We start from the raw sequence: 22,841 nt of genomic DNA, 5'->3' as shown, positions 1-22,841 counted from the left end.
CGTGCTAAGTGCACGGCTATTTAAACCACTGTGAACATGTCAGACCATATGACTGGAATTCTCTTAGGTAGAATCTTTTCATTTCGTGTCGTAGAATCAAGCCACGAAGCGAAAACAATGGCATACTGTCCTGACTTTGCGTAAACCCACGACAATCTGTCCAGAGATGTTATTTGTTGCTTACAACGTTTGTAAACCTACAGTTTATACAAGTAAGAGAGCAGGAGTCATAAACAAAAAAGGAAAAAAGTTAACTTCGTTAGTAACAATTGCCAGATGCGATTGTAAGATGCAAACAGCTACCTTTTCACCTAATAACTTTAAAACACTTAATGATTATGCCCGGTGCCCACACTGTTGTGAAAAATCACCACATGGCATTTTAATAACAATAACAAGCCTTAGGATGATCTGATCTGCCTGATTTCACATCCTACCAGTTGAGTAACCTTGACCAGGTCACTTAACCTCACTGCACCAGTTCCCTCAATGGAAAATGAGAGCGATGATTCCGTCAGCTTCACTGGGCCTTTGTGAGGATGAAATTTTAAAATGCAGGCAAAGAATTTAGGGGTGCCTGGGTGGCTCAGTCAGTTAAGCGTCTGACTTCAGCTCAGGTAATGATCTCACAGTTGGTTAGTTCGAGCCCCAAATCGGCCTCTGTGCTGATAGCTCGAAGCCTAGAGCCTGCTTCGAATTCTGTGCCTCCCTCTCTCCCTGCTCTTCCCCAGCTCATGCTCTCTCTCTCCTTCAAAAATAAATAAAAACATTAAAAAAGATTAAAACAAAATACTGTGGCTGCATCTTACAAGCATCACCTCACTGAATTCTCCAACACAGCTCATCCTATGTTCAGACTGCAGCCATGTCAAAATGTGTCTCTGACTATAAACCAAGAATGGAAGACAAGTCACGTGATTAAAATTAGTCAAGGTTAAATCACGAGACAATGATATTTTTCTCTTTTAAAAAATTACATCACTGTTGACAAAGGGGAATAAAGTTGTATATGCAATTCTTATTGCTAAACAGTGTTTACTATATGACTTCTATTCCCTGACAGACTTTTTAAAGAAGGGAAATAAATAGGTTTAGAGGTAAGAGCGTAAGACAACAAATGGCATGGGCAGCACCTTAAGCAACCTCCTTGACAATAAAAAACAAAAACAAAAACCTCAAAACATTCTACCTGTTAAGACTTGATCTGGTTAAAAATATGCACATTTTCAGGAGCAAATACCCGTTGGTGGATATTTCCTATTAGTCATTCACAGCGAGCGGAATCTGCTAGATTTACAGCTAGATTTAATCTGCTAGATTAACAGCGAGCTGAAATCAAAGGTAATCTGTTGATAGCATTTTTGATCAAAGAATAAAAAAGGAATTTGTAAGAGATCCCCAGGACTTGAAAGATAGTAAGCGTGTTTTAAAAAATTAAAAGTTGGGGCGCCTGAGTGGCTAAAGTGTCCAACTTCAGCTCAGGTCACGATCTCATGGTTTGTGAGTTCAAGCCCCATGACAGGCTCTGTGCTGACAGCTCGGAGCCTGGAGCCTGCTTTGGATTTAGTGTCTGCCCCTCCCCTCCACTCACACTCTCTCTCTCTCTCAAAAAAAAATAAATAAATAAACTTTTTTTTTTTTTTTTTTTAAGTGACAGGGGCGTCAGTTAAGCATCCAATTCTTGATTTCAGCTCAGGTCATGATCTTCCTCAGGACTTCGAGTCCCGCATCAGTCTCTGTGCTGACAGTGCAGAGCCTGCTTGAGATTCTGTGTCTCCTCTCTGCCCTTCCCTTGCTTGCACTCTCTCTCTCTCAAAATAAATAAATAAACGTTTTTTTATAAAGTAAGGAATTTTGGACAGCCAGCAGTTTCTGTGAGTGCCATGCTGTTTGAATGCATCATTACAGACACATGTACCTCTTACCACAAAAAAATAGAAATAATTAAATGCTTCTATTCTTATGTGACCCTGCAATAGTCATCCTCCAATTATTAACACTTCTTCATATCACACGCTTTTCGTGGATTTCCCTAAAAATATTTCCTCAAGAGTGCTGAGGATCTCCTTTATCAGGGAGTATTAAGGGGGATTAGAAAGACAATCAGTAACATGGTCCCTGACCCCAGGGTCAGACATACTTAGGTGTTCCAGAAGTTCTGCAGATGAATCATAGTAAAGTCTAACGTAACACGTTCTAATCTCTTATCCTGCCATATAACCTTGAATACGCAGTATTCCTGTTTTGTGTTATCATCAAACTCAGTCAAGGCTAATTAATCTTTTTCCACTTGTTATACTTTAAAGCTTCCTGAGTTATCGGTGGCTGATCTTTCTAAACTGGTGTCCACATTTAAAGAAAAGCAAAAGATTTTTACAAGAGCTATGGAGATTTCCAATCATGGGAAATCTCCGTAAGTAATGTTCCCGAAGTAATGAACTCTACCCCTGAGAAATATGAATAGATTCTTATTAACAAATACACACCAGTGGAAATTAACACTGGAGAGGGACACTCACAAACCCGGCCCAAAGGAGGCTGCTTATGTGTTTAATCGTGAGAGTGAAAGATAAAGGTCGCCTCTCTGAACCGACGTGGTTTTTTTTTACTTGGGCATTTCCTGTCAGTGCATTTGATTTCCAAAAGTTTCCTCCCCCTCCCCTCTGATATACATAGAGATTTAGCTGTCTGAGGTAATAAATATCATCTCTGTCATCCACAGCTATCAATAGTCATAGAAATTTCTGTTTTCATCTCATGTGGTTGTGATGAGCTTTCATATTTAGCTCCAAGCACACACTTCTCTTTTAAGCTAGATTCAAATGCTGTAAGACAATCATAACCATTAACTATTACTTTAACAGTATCTGAGACATAGCGATTAGCCCTCTAGCTTACTAGCGATCAAAAAGTGCATCATCCAAGACAATGCTTTTCATCTTCCTTCCATATCCCACCACTGTGCTCAGCTCCGCCGAATGTATAGATCGTGTCACCCGAGTGCCACCTGTCCAGCCACAAAGCTGCGATGTTTGGGGTTCACCACCGTCTCGCACGGGGACAGCCTGTACCTCGTGCATGATTTTTTTAAATTCTCAGCCCTTTTATATCCATCGGTCCTTCGCTGTTGTCTGTACTTTGTAGCGAACTGGCACTCATCCCAGGAGGAGCGGCTGAATTTCCACCTGCCACTTTCTCTGGGCGTCTCTTCTGGGTCTGCTGACTACCCCCCGGGGGTGGGGGGTGGGTACCTCTGTGTCCGGAGCCCACTGCCAGCTTCGATATCAGCCCGTCCCGCAGAGTTAAGGGGACAGGACCTCGCTCCGTCTGGTCCCATATCTCTAGCACAGTAACTGCCTCTCGGTAAATGTGAATTTTTCATTGAGTTACTCAATGACTCAATGAAAGGGAAAAAAAACCTCGACCTGCGAACTAGATCTCCGGCATCCCCCAGCAAAATCACGGCGGAAGTGGCTTTCAGGGCCAGCCTGTGTGCGTGATTCCAATACCGGAAGCATGGGCTTAGTACTTGTGCCCGAAGGAGGCGGTGTGCCCGAAAACTGGATTTGGGGTAGAGCGGAGTCTCGTGCGGGTGACAAGCAGCACGCGTCACGTGGTGCCACTTGCAGAACACGCTCACCAACGTGGTGTGCGTTCTCTGCGTCTCTTATTCCGTCGAAGCATTTGATCACATCGCCATATCCCCTTGCAAGCTTTTCCCAAGCTGCACTTAGCACCTGGCGCCGTCCACAGGCCCCACTTAGTCCTAAATTCTCTTGCTGCCATCATTCAAACAGCTTCTGAAGCCTGATTTCCTCCACGAAGCTTCTGACTAATTGGAAAAGAGGTAGCAATTTCCCCTGAGGAACAGCCCCCCACCACCACCCCCTGCGCAGGACTTTCTGCCAAAGGCCTGATTTCCTCTGGACTCTGACTCACTGAAAACTTGTGCTGCACACAGAGCTTTCTGTCTGAAAAGCTAAATTCAGAGAATACAGAGGACTTTGAACAGTCCCTTCCCCCCGCACCCCCACCCCAGCCCCCAGACCACTAGGGCCTTCAGAGCTGCTTGCTTTAAGTGAAAAAGACACGCTAAACATTTCAAACTGCAAATTCTTCCTTTGGTTTAGGTTCACCTAGAGTCAATGGTTCGATAACAGAGACAGTTTTTAAACTTTTTTCAACGTTTATTTGTTTTTGAGAAACAGAGTGAGACAGAGCACGAGCGGGGGAGGGGCAGAGAGAGAAAGAGAGAGAGAGAGAGAGAGACTGAATCCAAAGCAGGCTCCGAGCTCTGAGCTGTCAGCGCAGAGCCCGATTCGGAGCTCGAACCCACAAACCGTGAGATCATGACCTGAGCCGAAGTTGGACGCTTAACTGGCCGAGCCACCCAGGCGCCCCAACAGACAGTTTTTAAAATGAAATACTTTTGGAGCATCTGGGTGACTCAGTTGGTTAAGTGTCTGACTCTTGATTTTGGCTCAGGTCATGATCTCACCGTTCGTGAGTTCGAGCCTGAGGTGGGGCTCTTCTCTGATGGTGCAGAGCCCTCTTAGGATTCTCCTACTCTCCCCCTCTCTCGGCCCCTTCCCTGCTCATGCTGTCTCTCTCTGTCTCTCAAAATAAATAAACTTTAAAAACAAATGAAGTACTTTTGATGATCTCGCCTGATATTACTTCGATAAGGCACGACTGATAGCTGACACTCTTCGTGGCCACATCATCTAATGCTGTTAATTCATAAGGAACGAGAAGGTCTAGGACATGAGACGTTAGTCTTACACTAAAATGTGAAGTTCCATTGTCTCGTGAATGTGCACTGCTGACTCACACTGTAAAAGTGAGGAGACTATGACAGCTAATCCAGATCAAAAATGTCCCATTTGATTGCACAGTAGATCCCAGACAGAAAGCCGATAGCTCTCTCCAGCTTTTAGACTTTCAACTTGGACACAACGTCTCACCTCAAAGAAGTATATTAGGAGTAAATGTGTGAGGAAGAATTTGCATAGGTCGTGTAATGTTTCCTTCGTTTCCTTTGATTTGTGAAGCTGGAATCACTCAGCATCAAAACAGCCATCAAGACGCTAAAGTTGGAGGGCATTTTGTCTGTTCAAAATACAACTGGATCCATAAAAAGACTGACATCGTGGATTTCAATGTCTTTTCAACACCTTTCCCGAGGACACACCTTTTTTTTTTTTTAACAAGATGCCATTATTCTGCACATCTACAAATCCAAGCCACTGACATGCATTGATACTCTGTATGAACGCTTCTTTGATCCTCTGCAAAATGTTATAGTAACCGAAAAGCAAAAGCAAAAATGAACGGAGGGAAGCCCTGAGGAGCACTGTTTTACAAATCAGGATTTCCATGCAATTTATAGACGAGTCCCACTGAACACCATGTTAGAATATGAATGCGTATCAACAGAAGTACCATAACTCATGATGTTTCTGTATAAAACGTGCCACAGAAATCATTTATCTACCTGTAACATATTGATATCTCCTACCTACTTGGACGCATTGAGGCACAGACTCCTTTCGATTAAGGTACCCCTTGATCATATGCTGCATGCCATTTTTACTGTTGTATTTCAGGCCACCAGATGAGTACAATGAAGTCTATTAGTACACGGAAAACAAGTTCTACAACTTCTAGAAGAATCAAAGCATCAGGCAACAAGCAGTTACTGGCATTTGACATCACTCGATTCTAAAAATTAAGTGTCTATCCTTCATTAACTGCTTGGTTAGATTTAGTGGGTTTTCTCTGTGTCTTGCGTCAGCCATGATAACTTTGAAAATATATATCTGCTTTATTGAGATATATTTCACATACGGTACAAATCGCCCATGTTAAACTGTACTATTCAGTAGATTTTAGAGTATCCACAGACTTGCACACAGCCAGGATGGCATTTCATTTGGCTATTTTTAGAGATTGGTAAAGTCGGTGTAGGGATAAATTGAAATTTTAGGGAATTCATTTAAACCATGTTAAGGTTTAACTATATGTGGCAACCTTTTTGCTCCTCTTTTCCTGGTTGACAAAAACCATATTATGAAGTGAAGAAGAATTAGCACATCCGGTTTTATGAATAATTGCTAACGTTTAAAGAGCATAGACTCTTTGGCATGAGCAATGTTAAGTGTTTTGCATGCATTATCTCATTGCATCATCGGGACAACCCTATGAGGTAAATACTATTATTATCCCCATTTTAGAGATAAGACAACCAAGACTTAGGGTGGTCACGTTGCTTGTCCAAGGCGAGGTAGAAGGAGGTGGAAACCGAACTCCTCACGTTTGTATTATCTTAACCTACCGAGCCCATACCTCTTTCTCCACATTCTGCTGCCTTTACTGTTGCCAATTAAGAATCTCCACAAAGCACAATGATAAGCTTGCTCATCCAATGCACCACGGAATTATTTAATACATCAGAAGCAAAGACGTGCATTGTGGTGTTTATGAGTACAAGCCCTGGTATCTGGCTTCAAAAAGTATGGTTTTACCAGTTACTAGCTTTGTGACTTTCAGACAAGTTACCCACTACTAAGTTACTCCGTGTCTTCGTTTCCTCGTTTGTAAAATGGAATATTAGTATTAATATTAGACTAATATAGTTAGAGATCAGCACATCAGAGGTGCTCCATACATCATTTACCTTTTACCTAGTTGACAAAAGCCTACCTTGTTCGCAGAAGAAAGGATAACATATCCAGATGAAATCGTATCATCTGGTTTTGCCAAAGAATGTGATAACTTCTGGGAACCAGGACCCAGCTACTCTTTCTCTATTTGAAATATGACGCAAACTGGGGTGCCTGGGTGGCTCAGTCGGTTAAGCATCCAACTTGGGCTCAGGTCATGATCACACGGTTCGCAAGTTCGAGCTCTGCATCGGGCTCTTCCCTGTCAGCACAAAACTTGCTTCAGATGCCCTGTCCCTCTCTCTCTCTCTCTCTCTCTCTCTCTCTGCCCCTCCCCCACTTTCTCTCTTTCTCTCTCTCTCTCCCTCTCTCTCTCTCTCTCAAAAATATATAAAAACACTAAAAAAATTTTTAAAAAATTAAAAATTAAAAATATACGATGCAAGCCGTAGAAACATTAAAATTATTCTAGCAATGTTCCAAGGGCAGTTGGAATGAGTAATATTTTGAATTCTAAAGCAGTGGCTCCTCTTATCCTTCTGGAAGTTAAGGCTCCGTTAAGGCTCTGATGAAAGCTGTTATGAACTTCTTTCAGAAAAATTCAAATGTGCACACACAGGTAAGTTTTTGCATATAATTGCAGGGGTCGAGAGATCCCAGAGGCTCATGCCCCGCAAAAGAGCCCCTGCCTCTGAGGGAAATGATTGAAATCCACGTTCTGTGCCTTTGCCAACCACGGGGAAGATCTTGAAAAAGCTTTACAGCATCTCCAAATTGAATATTCTTCCTTTCCCCTTAAAATAAAAGGATTTGAGCAACTGATCTCTAAAATTCCTTTTAAGTCTAATTCCGTAATTCTAACTTCTGAATGACATAACAACTTCAGTTAACCAACCAATTTCGATAATTTATTATTCTTCTCCCTGGGTTTCTTAATTAATATTGATCTCGCTTTACTTAGTGCTGCCAATTCTGGAGGAAATGGAAAATTACCTTAATCTTTATAGGCATCTTCGAGATTTTGAATTTCTAATTTGCTGCCCAATTTCATCCAAGTTTGTATAAGTGAAATTAACATATTTATGTACTCTATCAGTTATTTGGTTATTGATACACAAATCATGATCTGAGCCATCTACAAGTAGATTATATGGATAGTAATTCAATTCTTCCTGAAAAATCCTCAGTACTTTGAGGGTGCTGGTCATCTAGAACCCCAAACATCAGTTATCAGCCCAGTACTTGACTATTAATATACTTTGTGGATCACTAAGCGTTAAATGTAGTTATTCTAATAATAATAATACTCTCTACATTTTTAGAATCCTGTGTGTCCACAAATTCCCGTCATGTACATCAGCTCAATTATCATGACCACTGTTTTCTTTTTCTTTTTCTTTTGGAATAAATTTGGATTTTCAGAAAAGTCACCGAGATAGCACAGAGAGTCCCCATAGACCCTTCACCCGGCTCCTTTTAGGCAGTTTATAGAATGACCCTTAATTTGTGTTCAATGTCAAGACTAGGGTTATGGTTTGGTGGGGAAGAACACCAGAGCGAAGTGCCCGACTCATGACATAATCTCACTGGGTATATACTATTGACGTTACTTATCATTGGTAATGTTGGCCTTGATCACTTGGTTAAGCTCATATTTGCCGCTTTTCTGCACAATACGGGTACAAATTTCCCTTTTCCTTATGCTTCACTGGAAGCAAGTCATTAAATACAGTCCATCTCCAAAGGGAGAAAAATTAAGCTCTAACTCCTGGAGAAGGGGTGTATCTTCATTCGGTATTTGGAACTTTCGCAGACAACCACTTTTAAAAGCACATACAAGGGGTACGTGCATGGCTCAGGTGGTTGAGCCAGCAACTCTTTATATCAGCTCGGGTCACGATCTCACGTTCATGAGACTGAGCACCACATCAGGCTCTGTGCTGTCAGTGCAGAATGGGCTTCTCTCTCTCTCTCTCTCTCTCTCTCTCTCTGCCCTTCTCTCTCTCTAAATAAATAAGTAAAACTTTAAAGTTAATTAACAAATTAATTACTTAAAATATAAATGGCATACAACGGTTTCCCTTTGTTTAGCTGAGGACTGGGCTCACACTGACCAACCACACAGCTAGTAGAGCTAGCTTGCAGAACCAGCTTTTCTAATTCCAAGCCCGTCCATTTTTCCATGACACCATAGCATCTCTATGTAAGCAAAGGTTTGTCCCGTGTTTTAGTGGGAGTCCAGCAATACGCACTTAAGCTCTGTTTTGTTTTGTTTTGCAACGTACATACCTCTTAGTTGATATCACTTGAGTGCAGCCAAAAAAGTCAATGTGGTTTCCAAAATCTGCTGCCGTGTGAATGGTGTGATCCGGGAGATCCTGGTTTCGTCTGGATCCACTCTCTTTTCATTCTAAGTACTAGTCAGTCTGCTGTGTTCGCAAATAGATCTTTTTCCACTCCACGGCTATTCAATTAATCAAAATAGGCACTTCCTCTTCCTATAACGTTAGTAAAAGGCAAAGTCAACAATTCTAGACCCAGCCTCAGATAAAATCAAGATTTGTTGTCCTCAGACTCAGTTGGCAACCTACTAAAGTAAATATCCATCGAAACGGACTTCCAGAACTCCGCAGAGTGATCTGGATTATCTAAGCAATCCAGACAAACGTATGGATCAAGGTCCTTACCTGCCCGGCGTCAGCAACATTCTACACGTCGCTTTGGTTGCAGACATCAGGCTTCACAGAGCTGTCAGCTGGTAATGATTTTCAGTCCCAGCAAAGGGAAGCCAAATTGTAACAGGTGACACAAAGGGGAAAGATTCTGTATCGGATTACTAATTCCCAAGAGCTACCCCAGGTCACTGGACTTCCCACGTGTGAAGTTCAGGAATTTAGAGACATTTTAAAATTAGCATTTCTTCTGGCACAATTACTTGTCTTATCAGTCATTCAAGTTTAATAAGCACACCTCGGCTTGCAGTGATTCACTAAACCCGTGGGAGAGTTAATCCAGAGTGACAGGGTCCCCGCCCACCGGGCACTCACATTCTAACACAAAGACAACAGACCCACACCGAAATGGGAGACATTCCATCCGAACAAGAAAGGGAGGGTTTGTTTTATGTTGGTTGTGTTTGGGGGTTCTTAGCTTTTGTTGTCTACTTTAGAGATGTGTGTGTGTGTGTGTGTGTGTGTGTGTGTGAAGAATGAGAAGCAAATCACAAACACTAAGGGTTTAAGGAACCAGGGGAAGGAAGCAGAGTTTGCTGGTTATTAATTTGAGGTTCCAATATTACATGCAATACACTCTCTCAGGTGTTGCTGTGCCTCACAGCAGAAATACGGAGATTTGCAGAAATACGGAGATTTGCAGAAATGGAAGCACCAAATACCCAAATTGCTATGGACTGACCCTGTATACAGCTCCTCACAATCCCCACCCTCTGTCTTTTCTGCCCTTCCGTTCCCTGACCCCTTGTCCTGCAAATGTCTTTAGTCTGCCTTCATGTGAGGAGTCACATTCCCTAAAGAGGTGGCAGTTCGGGTGTGGTGCTTCTACTGGTAAAGTTTCCTTACGGGAGCTATTAGCGTGGAGTCGGTGACTTATCTCTACGGGATATTTTCTCTCCACCTTACTTCTCTAATTGTCAAATGCGGATAATGCTTATAAGTTGGTCCTGAGAATTAAAAAAGAAATAAATTTATACCTAAAAGCATTTTGTAAACTGTGCAACCCTATTCACATGTAAGAAAACACTAAGGGATCTTTTATTTAAGAATATATGTAGTTTCTGGGGCACCTGGGTGGCTCAGTCGGTTGGGCGGCCGACTTCGGCTCAGGTCACGATCTCGCGGTCCGTGAGTTCGAGCCCCGCGTCGGGCTCTGTGCTGACGGTTGGGAGCATGGAGCCTGTTTCGGATTCTGTGTCTCCCTCTCTCTCTGGCCCTCCCCCGTTTGCACTCTGTCTCTGTCTTTCAAAAACAAATAAATGTTAAAAAAAAAAAAGTTTGAAAAAAGAATATGTATAGTTTCCAATCAAATGGCAATCATCATTTTCAGGAATCACCTCTGTTCAGGAATTATCTCAATTTCAGGCCATTCTCACGAATTAAACTACTGACGTATTGTCAGAGACCTTTAAAATTGACTACGTTAAAATAAAAATTAACGATGTATTATCTATAGTAAATAAAATGAAAGGCTTGCTAAATTGGAAAACACATGGGTTTATGTCCTCGTTTTTTAAATTGTGACTAAATATACATAATATAAAATTCGCCACTTTAACCATGTTTTGAGCACACAGTTCCGTGGTTTTAAACATAGTCACACTGTGGTGCAACCACCATCACCATCCATCTCCAGCACGTTTTCATCTTCCTCAACCAGAACTCAGTATCCATTAAAAAATAACTCCCCATTTCTCAAACCCCCAGCCTCTGGCAGCCCCTCTTCCACCTTCTATCTCCATGAATTTGACTCTTCTAGGGATTTCGCGTAAGTGAAATCATACAGTACTCGTCATTTTGTGCCTGGCTTCTTTCACTTACCGTATGTCCTCAAGGCTTATCCATGTTGTAGCATGAAACACGGAGGGTTTTCAGTGAGAGATTCCAAAGGTTGAGTTCCATCTCAACCCGTTGCTAGCTAAGTGAAAAAATCATAGGTGATTTAAGCAAAAATAAAATTGTCAAGGAAATAATTTGGTCAAAACAATGAAATGAATCAGTAAGAATACGTGAACACACACACACACACACGCACACACACACACTCACATATATATACACTTACCAGCAAAGCTGACTTGATGTAAACAAAGTGTTTCACTCTGGAGAAGCAGCAAAAATTTTCTATCTGGTACCATTCACTGTTTAGAATGTTTTTATGCTTTTTTTTTTTTGTTTGTCAAACAAACATGTATGTATCTATATAGGAATGTAAGTACATATACATATAACAACGTCAAACTCAAAGGCCAGAAATAAATTTGTATCTTAATCCTAGCTTTTTACATGCATAGCTCAACTTTGATCGAGTTCCTTTTATAAATTGTAAAACGGTTACAAGTTCTTAGCAATCGGGGAGAATCCAAAAATGAATAGAGAATCAGGGACAAGAGATAAATTACACTTGTTAAAAATTAATTGGGAAAAGGGCATAAAAATTCATGAAAGAAAACACCTCAATGAGAAGAACCCCTTCTGAGTCCTCCACTGTGTGTATTTGGGATTTAACATTCTTTGGGAAATAGCATAAAACATTTAACAAAAAAAAAAAAAAATTAAGGATGGAATGAATACATCCAGGGAAGCCAATAGCGAAATGCATACTTAAAAGTGTATTCATTAAAAGCAAAAACACTAGGGGGGCCTGGGTGGCTCAGTCGCTGATTAAGCATCAGAGTTTGGCTCAGGTCATGATCTCATGGTTCGTGAGATCGAGCCCTGCATCAGGCTCTGTACTGACAGCTCGGAGCCTAGAGCCCGACTCCGATTCTGTGTCTCCCTCTCTCTCTCTCCCCCTTCCCCACTCGCATTCTGTCTCTCTCTCAAAAACAAATAAACATTTTAAAAAATTAAAGAGAAAAAAGCAAATGCACTAAGGACAAGTACTCACCACAGATACACTTACAAATTCTTGTTGCTGTTGAGTGGCAGACTGTTTCTTCCTAGAAGTCGGGAAGGAGCTAAAGTCCACGCAGATTAATACACGAGCGTGACCGGCTGCTTTCTGCCTAACAGGGTTTTTTGGTTCCCATTTCCGGCCATTGTGAGATCACCCCATTTGCGACAAGCAGACTTTCCTCGTCAAGTTCAGCCAACAGTGATTCCAGGACTTTGAAGGTAGAACAAAACGGTCCTTTCCCTTCATCTGCTGGGAGGAAACACTCGAAGATAATTGTGTGAGAATCATCTTTTTTGGTTTTTTTTACTCAAACCAATCATTTATACTAAAGCTGAGGTCTCAATCCTGTCTGTGTGGGAGGCTCCTGGGTGTGGAGTTTCTTAAAAATACTGATGTCCGGGTCCCAGCCCCGGAGATTCTAGTTGATGGCCTGGGTGATGCTAACACATCAGTACTTTTAAAAGCTTCCTCAGTGATTTTAAATGCACCCGGGTATGGGGCGTCTGGGTGACTCAGTTGGTTAAGCATCCAACTTCAGCTCAGGTCGTGATCTCGTAGTTTGTGAGTTCAAGCCCTTGTATGGGGCTTTCTGGTCTCAGCATGGAGCCTCCTTGACATCTTCTGCCTCCCTCTCCCTTTGCCCCTTGCCTGTTCTCTCTCTCTCTCAAAAATAAACAAAAACATTTGAAAAAATTTTAAATATATCCAGGTTTGGGAATCACGGCACTGAAGCTCCCCATACCCATATCTTTTCATTTTGTTGTTTTCTTTCACGTTGCTGCTTGTCTCCTTGTGTCTCTCACCAAGTACCCCAATATCCCAATGAATTATAACTGGTGCTTTCTGTGTGGCGGCTGTCCCCAAGAATGTCATACCAATTCCCCTCACTGATCTTCAAACTAGACCCTCCAGATACCCCCGGCCCCTCTCTAGTCACCAACATGGCTTTGATCCCACCAGGTCAATGGTTGGCTCCTCAAGAGTCCTCAAATCTGCTCCGGTCACTTGTGCTATACTTACCATGAGACGATCGGATTTACGAATTTATTGAACTAAGTATGAGTGGAAAAAAGAGAAAGTGCTTTCAAAGAGAACTGAGATGAGTACTTTGTTCAAATCAAGGCAAGTCATTGGGGGAAGAAAAACTGTCAAAATAGATACAGATGAAAAGATTGTGAAGATGGGAGAAAACAACAAAAATCAGAAAAAATAAATAAAATCTAGATAATCTCTGTACTTAGCACATTCCACTTTAAAGAAATATAAGCTGGAAATCATAAGTGAAGCATTAAGGGGGTAATTTATTAAAAAGAGAGAAAGAGAGGGGCGCCTGGGTGGCACAGTCTGTTGAGCGTCCGACTTTGGCTCAGATCATGATCTCACGGTTCATAAGTTCGAGCCCCACACCGGGCTCTCTGCGGTCAGCACAGAGCCCACTTCAGATCCTCTGTCCCCCCTCTCTCTGCCCCTCCCGCATTTGTACTCTCCCCCAAATAAATGTTTTTTTAAAAAGAGAGAAAGAGGAAGACAAAGGAAAAGAAGGAACCGCAATCATGATCAATAAAGAAATTAGCATCTCTACCTCAGCTGACTCCCTGAAAGGAACACATTCAGATGCTGTTGTCTATCTCCAGAAAAAAAAAAAAAAAAAACAGACTTACCTTGACGTGTGCGATAATGATGTTGAATAAATCAGGAACAGCAACAAAAAGCACTCTGTCTCCTCCTCCACTTCCTTTTCCTCCTTCTGTGCCATAAATGATGCTCTGAAAACTGAAAGAAGTAAGAAACGTGACACATGAGTGAACTTACCTGTCAGGTACGACTGCTGAATAATAAAGGCGTGAAAATCTGCTTTCGAAAACACTTGCAGTCAACGCTGTTCCAAGGCTTACCGGTGACGGGAGGAAAAAAACATCAGTGCCAAACTCTGCATTTTCTGACTTTTAGTCAAGTAGTTGGAAAAAAAAAAGACATTTCCAAGGAAGTGAGTGGGGTGGGAGAACATCGAGGGGAAGAAGAACATTTGAAGGGGCAGATGAGAGAAGTCTCTGTATCAAGCGAGTTTACCCTTTGTGGGTTTTGCTTACAAAACAAAGCAGCACGCGCTAGGGTGCTCCCAGGGCACAGGTCCTGCAATTCATTAACTGAAAGGGCACCTCTTGCGGCGCCTGGGTGGGTCAGTCGGTGAAGCCTCCGACTTTGGCTCAGGTCATGACCTCACAGTTCATGAGTTCGAGCCCCGGATCAGGCTGTCTGCTGCCCGCCGCTCCCCGACTCACTCGCACACATGCACGCGCGCGCGCTCGCTCTCTCTCTCTCCAAAAAATAAAAATGAACGTTAAAAAATTTTTAAAAAGAAACTAAAAGGGTACCTCTTGGAGGTGCTGGTGAATTCCATAAACAAAAGCCCTGAACTTAACACAGACAGCATGCACTGCCCAGAGCTGGGGCAACAAACATGAAATAATAGCCCAGTAGAAAAAAAAAAGACAAATGTTGGGCGTGTGGGACAAAGGTTTCATTCTGTGTTCATCTTAGCAGGTGGAGGTATGTGGCCCTTACAGTGATTTCTTTCAATCAGATTTTAATGCAAAGCCGGATATTTATTTGACAGAGTAAAGTCCTTAAAAAGCCCTCATTTGATGCTTCAGATTGATTTGTCATTATATCCTAAGTCATTGCCTTTGTATTAGACTTAACAACATGTTAACATTGTATGGAGAGAAGGCCTGTTTCTACAAGCAAATTCTTCATGGAACTCAGAGTAGCAGGCAGGAACTCTTACCCACACTCAATCGCACACACACACACTCTCAAACACACACACACACACACACACACACTCAAACACTCAAACACATGCGCACACACACAAAACTTTTACATCCTTAAAATTTGTGGAAGCTTTACAAGAAAAGTCAACAGGGCTAGTCTTTTGGATATTTTTTCCCCTCTGCCTGGAATTTCACCATGGGCTCTGAAAAATCTTGTGAATTGTAACGTATTCATGTCTCCATCCGTACATCATCACAACATAATGTTGCCAACCTGATTCTGCACTCTGAAAAGGTCACCAGTCTTTGGAAAATAGGAAAACCACGAGAATGTATCCCGAATAGCGTTTTTCGCCTTTCACTTGTATAGCAAAGGATCCTCAATACTAAGCACGATGAAATGTATTAGCCTTTATTAAGGACCTACCGTTTTCAGTAGAATAACAAAACATAGGTTCACTGGCACCTCCGTTTTGTCAGTACCCTTCCCCTCGCCCTAAGTGCAAAGCCCCGGGTCAAGGGAGGTGAAGCATGGAAAGGTATGCAGTGATCTCTAATTTCCGGCAGGCCTTTGCTTGTCTCCTTTCCCCCACCCACCCCCTCAATTTCAAAGCATCACGAATCCATTTTGTAATTAAAGGTCCCCCCATGTGGAACAGGGGGACAGAGTAAGGAAGACAGAATGCACTAATGCTGAACCCTCGCAGAAGGGCAGGTAAGCACTTAGCTTAAATCTTTCCAGCCCTAACTCTCGTCCTTCCCTTGCCCCTGCCTTTAAGGGGATCTGTGGATTCCCGCTCACTTGCTCAATGTACTTCCTGTCGTCGGCAGCAGGCCCGGGGGGATGTGTTAACTTTGCCGATATTAAAGGCTAAAGATATTTAGGGTGTCCCATTTTGTCTGAGAATGGCAAAAGGCGTGGCACATATTGTCAAGCATCCCGTCTGAAATATGAAGCAAGCATCGCCAGCCGTGTCTTCTTGAAGAATAAATGGAGGGAAGGAGTGTCGAAACAACATGTTCAACATCCGCTGGCAAACCAGAGGAAGGGTTTGAAACAGCAATCACATCTCCCCATGCCTAGTCATGCCACTTACTTATTTTTCCACCTTTGGAAATGGTCCTTTACCAACCTGCTTCAGGGGACACATTCAGTTAAAATTACAATAAAATGAAACACTCTCGAAACAGCAATAAAAACTCACTAATTTATTTAAAGCAGTACTTCTTAAATACTTGGTGTTGGTTTGCTACAGAAGGCAACGGGTGTTTTTTGTTTGTTTGTTGTTTTGTTTTTGTTTTTGTTTTTGTTTTATGGTTCCCCCTGGAAGTGTGCAGTGCACGTCCTGAGCAGCTGTATGAAGCAGCCTGGTTGATGATACTTGATGCGTTGGCTAGTCTTTTTTTTTTTTTTTTTTTTTTTTTTTTTTTTTTTTGAGAGAAAGGGGGGGGGAGGGGCAGAGAGAGAGGGAAAGAGGGCGAGTCCCAAGCAGGCTCCACACTGTCAGCGCAGAGCCCAACAGGGGGCTCTAACTCACAAACTATGAGATCATGACCTGAGTCAAAACCAAGAGTTGGACAGTGAACCCATCTGAGCCACCCAGGCGCCCCGATGCATTGCCTCGTCTCAACTAGAGTATCGTGTCTCAAAACCTGAACTGTCAGAATGACAATTAATGTTTCATGCCGTTGACTCTGTGAGTCCCTGCTTGTGGTATCGATCACTGTGTTCTGTTGGTTGAAAGCTTCCTGCTGAAATTTTTAAGTGCTGTGGGGGAAGGGGTCTGGGTGACAGGCAGTGACAATGGATTCGTATTTCACAAAATATTTCTTCAGTTTTAGGCATGTTGAAATCTCTAGTCATTCAACTGGTCCTTAAAAATGGATTTTGATTTCTTTCCTGAGGGAAAAAATAATATTTATGATCAAGATTTGTCTACTGTTGAGAAAATGTAAACTTTATGGAAATATCGTATTTGGAGAAGTGGATTATTGATTTAGTCACTATAAATAGTTATATTTCAACTTCATTACATGCCAAAGACAAACAAAAGGAAGACTTTCCTAGCTGCTTCCAATTATGACAATAGAAGAATTGAGGTTTAGAACAAATGTTTGTGTAGCTTATTATTATAAAGTAATTCCAACTTAAATATTTTGGTTTCTCTCTTCTGTATTCCCCCAAATGCCTGACATAACACTTTATTCTAATTACCACTCATAGAAAATTAAAGACTAAAATTAGATGGGAAAATTATACATTTTAGTAACAAATCAAAGCCCAATAAAAATATCTTAAATCTCAAAGGATTATTTACCTTTACAATATATTTGAAAGGAATGTCCAGCTTCAAAAATTACTTATTTTTAGAGAGAGACAGAGAACACAGGAGCTGGGGAGAGGGGCAGAGGGAAAGAGAGAGAATCTTCAGTAAGTTCCACATTCAGTGAGGAGCCTGATGCGAGGCTCAGTCCCACGACCCTGGGATCATGACCTGAGCCGAGATCAAGAGTCAGATGCTCAACGGACTGAGCCACCCAGGTGTCTCAAAGATTAAAAATTTTTGTAGAGCATTCTTTAACCATCCCAAAGTTCAAGCAGATATTTGAAAATAGCATTGAGTTCAGTTCTAGAAATGATACAGAACAAATAGACTTCTCCAAAGTGAGTTTTCATGTTAGCTGGGCAAACTTAAGGTAAAAACGAAGGCCTATGAACAAGGGGAAAGAAAGTTTTTGTCATTCTGATTGGTTTTTTTTTGTTTTGTTTTGTTTTTTTTTTGGAGAACCAAGGGTAATGGAAAAAGCATCACTCTAGATCTTGGTTCTAGATCTGCTTCTACCTGGCTATTACTTAATGTTCCCAAACTCCAGTTTCTTTCATAGTAAACAGAAGGGTTTGCACTCACTTAAGGTCTCTCAAGTTGCTACTGGAGGGTGAAATGAAGACAGAATGTCGTAATTTGTTTGCATAGGGATAGTAGGATTATTTCCAACTGTAGCCTCCCGAGATCCTAAAATTCTTCCTTGCCCAAACAGTGTTTTCCGCTGTCCCCATTTTTTTTGTTTTTATTTTTTTTTTTTACTGTTTATTTATTTTTGAGACAGAGAGAGAGCATGAATGGGGGAGGGTCAGAGAGAGAGGGAGACACAGAATCTGAAACAGGCTCCAGGCTCTGAGCTGTCAGCACAGAGCCCGATGCGGGGCTTGAACTCACGGACTGCAAGATCATGACCTGAGCCAAAATTGGTCGCCCAACCGAATGAGCCACCCAGGCGCCCCTCCGCTGTCCCCATTTAAGCCTCACTTTATCTCTGCCAATATCCCTGGCAGACTGGCACCTAAAAAAACAGACGTCTCCTGACTTGTGCTACCATAAAAAAAAAAAAAAAATTAGTAAACTCACCGACAGAGTAAAATATTCCTAATACAATGCAAAGTGAAAGAGTTCCAGGTAACACCTAACTGGTATGAGTGGAGGGGAAAAAATGAAATGTTAATGTGATTTATAGGTTTTTTACATTTTTCTTTATGCTTTCCTGTCTAATTTTCTGGGTAAAATGTGTTAATTTATGATAAAATACGTAATAACTTTGATGGAGTAGCTTTTTATCACTGGATCAAGTAAGAAACAAATTAGATGCACATTCATCCAAGCTTCAAACTTGCAAGATAAAACTAACATAAAAGTTAAAACCTAACATGATTAACAAGGGCTTTCATGAATTAGTTCTGTGATGTCCAGTATGCATCTTACCATAGAACGCACGCACACACACACACACACACACACAGACCTATCCACTGTCCCACATCAGCTAAGAAGCCACCTAAGCTTCTTGGGGCACCTGGATGGCTCAGTCGGTTTAGTGTCTGACTCTTGATTTCGGCTACTGTCATGATCTCACACTTCATGGGTTCAAGCCCCACATCGGGCAGTGTGCTGACAGTGCAAAGCCTGCTTTGTATTCTCTCTCTCCCTCTCTCTTTGCCCCTCCCTTGCTTGCGTTCTCTCTTTTTCTCCAAAGAAATATTTTAAAAATATTTTTTTAAATTTTTTTAAATGTCTATTTATTTATGACAGAGAGAGAGAGAGAGAGACAGAGCATGAGCAGGGGAGGGGCAGAGAGAGAGGGAGACATAGAATCCGAAGCAGGGTCCAGGCTCTGAGCTGTCAGCACAGAGCCCGACGTGGGGCTTGAACCCACAAACAGAGAGATCATGGCCGGAGCTGAAGTCAGACACTCAACCAACTGAGCCACCCAGGCGCCCCTAAAAGTATTTTTAAAAACGAAGCCACCTAAGCTTCTGGACATGATCTCCAGGAATGTTCTGCCTCTTTGTTCTTAAAGTGTTCTCATTCACCTTGCTTTGATGTCTAGCCATGCTTATTCTCAACCTAGGCATTATTTCCTCCAGCAGCCTTTGCTGGCACCCACCCCATCATAGTGAGTTATATGTTCTCCTCTGTATCCCAATAATTCACCATACTTATTCCTGATGTAGCAATCCCCACACTATCTCATACAATTCTGTCCTCTACACCGTATGCTGAGGCCCTTGAAGGCAGGTATTTCGTTCAGAGTCGTACCCAAAGGAAATAGCAAATGCCTGGCCCATAGTGGGTACTCCGTAAGTACTTATAGAAGGAATGAGTTCATGCAAACTCTCTTCACAAGTGACTGTTTAAGTCATTTGGAACCCATCTATTCCCTCACATCCCGAAATTTTTCTGTCTACAGGGTAACTATCGTCGGTAATGGGGTTGTGATTCTCCAAAGGAAGAAACCATATTCATTCCTTTGGAGTGGAATCTTGTGTCATGACCAGCTTTTCTAAGGGGGGTGGGGGGCAGAGAAAGAGAAAGAACAGCAAACCGAAAAACCTAGAAAGGAAGAAATTGAGCACGCCTCCTTGATTTATGTGTTGTGTGTGCATTCATTTGCTTATTCATTTCTCATGTGTTTATTTATCCTCCCCAAGCTTCAAGCAGGCAGGAGCCATATCTGTCCCTTCACCTGGACCAAGTACAGTGCCTGGAGAAAACATAATGGTCAGATAATATTTGTGATTGACAATGGCTTCTTTGTCATTGATGCTAACTCAGGAACTAAAGAACAACATTAGAAGGGGCCTGCGAATAAAGCAACCAGTTTTCTACATTTGATAAGCTCATAAAGAAACACAAAATCAGGAAAATATGATTAGAATAATTCCAAATATCGTTCATTCTGCTCAATGAAATTTTTGTAGTTGAAGCTACACTTGATTTTTAGAAAAATAAGTGATTTTTAATGTTATGTTACAAAATCTAACTCCCTAACTTGGATGGAAAGAAAGTCAAATTGGCAAAACAGCAAATCTTTTTTATTAAATTTGTTTTACATTTATTTATTTTTGAGAGACAGAGCACGTGTGAGGGAGGGGCAGAGATAGAAGGAGACAAAGAATCCAAAGCAGGCTCCAGGCTCTGAGCTGTCAGCACACAGCCCGACACAGGGTTCGAACTCACACTGTGAAATCATGACCTGAGCCAAAGTTGGACACTTAACCAACTGAGCCACCCAGGTGCCTCAAAACAGCAAATCTTAAATCTTGGAATATCAATTCATGAGATAACAAGTAAACTATTGGAAGTATACGCATATGTGTGTATACAAGCCTGCATGTTGACATAAATATGATTCTTTTATGTCTTTATTTTCTTAGTTCTTCATTGTATGGATGGCATATTTTATTGACTGCTCCCTATTTCAAATTTGAAAGATTCCTAATTGATTGTCATTGTATAAATAAAATGAGAGAGTATAAGTACAGATTTCAAAATGTATGTTTTCCTAAATATTACAGCGCCCTAGGTATTCTTGCTAAATATCTGGATCACATTTCAAAACTATGGGTATATCTTAAATATTGCCTGAGACTCTCCTCCATAGTCACACGATCCTTCGGGGACTCTGGTATTTCAGCACTAACAAAAATACGTTTTATGTAATGCAATTTCCAATCTGAAACACAACTTATGGGATAGTTTCTGGAAAGAAAATTACCACTTTGGTTCCTGTTGTGACTTTTGAAGCCAGCTCTTAAGACACCTGCAAGGCAGAAGAAAATCTTAAAGCTGGCCACAGGTGCAGAAATAACAATTTGTAGAATGTGGACCATGAGCTTCTGAAGTACAAAGCCTCAAACCCAGCCATCATGAGATAAACAAGTCCAGATCTATGAAACGGCCACAAAAATTTGACCATAAGCACAGCTGCTGTTAAGAATTAGGCTCAGCACTTAACATTTGTTTTAACTCATTTTTTTCCCTCCAAAAAAGAATATGTAGGTGAGTGAGAATCCAGATCCTCTGAAATTCTAATTCACATTGGATTCATGAATGATTCCTTTCGTTATTATACACAAAAAAGGCAGAAACCATATTCATCCCCTTGGAGTGGAGTCTTGTTTCATTATCAGCTTTTCTAAGTGGGGGTGGGGAGGGTGGGGGGGTGGGGGGTTGGGGGGGTGGGGAGAGAAAGAACAACAGCAAACTGAAAAACATAGAAAGGAAGAAATTGAGCACACCCCCTTGATTTATGTAATGTGTGTGCATTCATTTGTCTCTTGTTTTATTCCAGAGTCTATAGGTCATTAAATTGCAGAAAATTACCATGTGAATGATGACTTCACCAAATATTACATAGAAAATTTCTGTACTTATCAATCAGCTGATGTCTCACCCTCATTTAAAAATAAAAGGACAATTTGGGAAAGATGACAAAAGAGGAATCACCAGGAATCTAGCTACCCAACTAACTCACAACTAGTGACACAATCTGTCTGATGTAACTATTTGGGAACTCTCAAGTCTGTTCAAAGACTTGTAATTTCCAAGAAAGCCTTCAGTAGTAAATTGTGCTTCTTTTTGGTCAATGCAAGCTCTTAGCACAGTAGCAGCTTCCCACATCCTGCCCTCTAGCCCAGGCAGGCAGCCCTGCATGTGTTCCTAGAGCAGCTTTGACCTAGTACTGGAAGTTCCAGACAAAGCAATTAGACAAGAAAAAGAAATAAAAAGCTTATAAATTGGAACTGAAGAAATAAAAGTATCTCTGTTTGCAGATGATATGATCTTATATGTAGCAAATCCTAAAGATTCCACACGCAAAAAGAAGAAATTCAGCAAAGCAGTAGGATATAAAATCAACACACAAAAGTGAGTGGCATTTTTATACACTAATCATAAGTATCTGAAAAGGAAATTTAAAATGCATTTCCACTTACAATAGCATCAAATACAATACTTAAGAATTAACCAAGGAAGTGAAAAACTTGTACAATGGAAACTACAAAACACTGCTTAAAAAATGAAAGAAGACTTAAGTAAATGGAAATATATTTCCTATTCATGGCCTGGGATGGCTTAATGTTATTACAATGTCAATACAAGTCAAAGGATCTGCAAAGTCAATGCAATCCCTGTCAAAATCCCAACTTTTATTGCAGAAATTGAAAAATCTATCTTAAATTCATATGGAATTTCAAGAGGTTCCAATTAGCCAAACCAATCTTGAGATAAAAATAATTGGACAACTCGCACTTCTTGATTTCCAAACTAACTACAAAGCTACGGTAATCAAAACGACTTAGTACTTACATAGACCAATAGAATAGAGATCCCAGAAATAAATTCTCACATATATGGTCAAAAATTTTTGACAGGGGTGCCAAGACCATTCAGTGGCAGAAAGACAGTCTTTTCGATAAATGGTGCTGGGAAAACTG

This window comes from Panthera leo, chromosome B2, assembly GCF_018350215.1.
Source record: "Panthera leo isolate Ple1 chromosome B2, P.leo_Ple1_pat1.1, whole genome shotgun sequence".
In the NCBI taxonomy this organism is placed as follows: domain Eukaryota; kingdom Metazoa; phylum Chordata; class Mammalia; order Carnivora; family Felidae; genus Panthera; species Panthera leo.
This window is presented reverse-complemented; position numbering follows the sequence as displayed.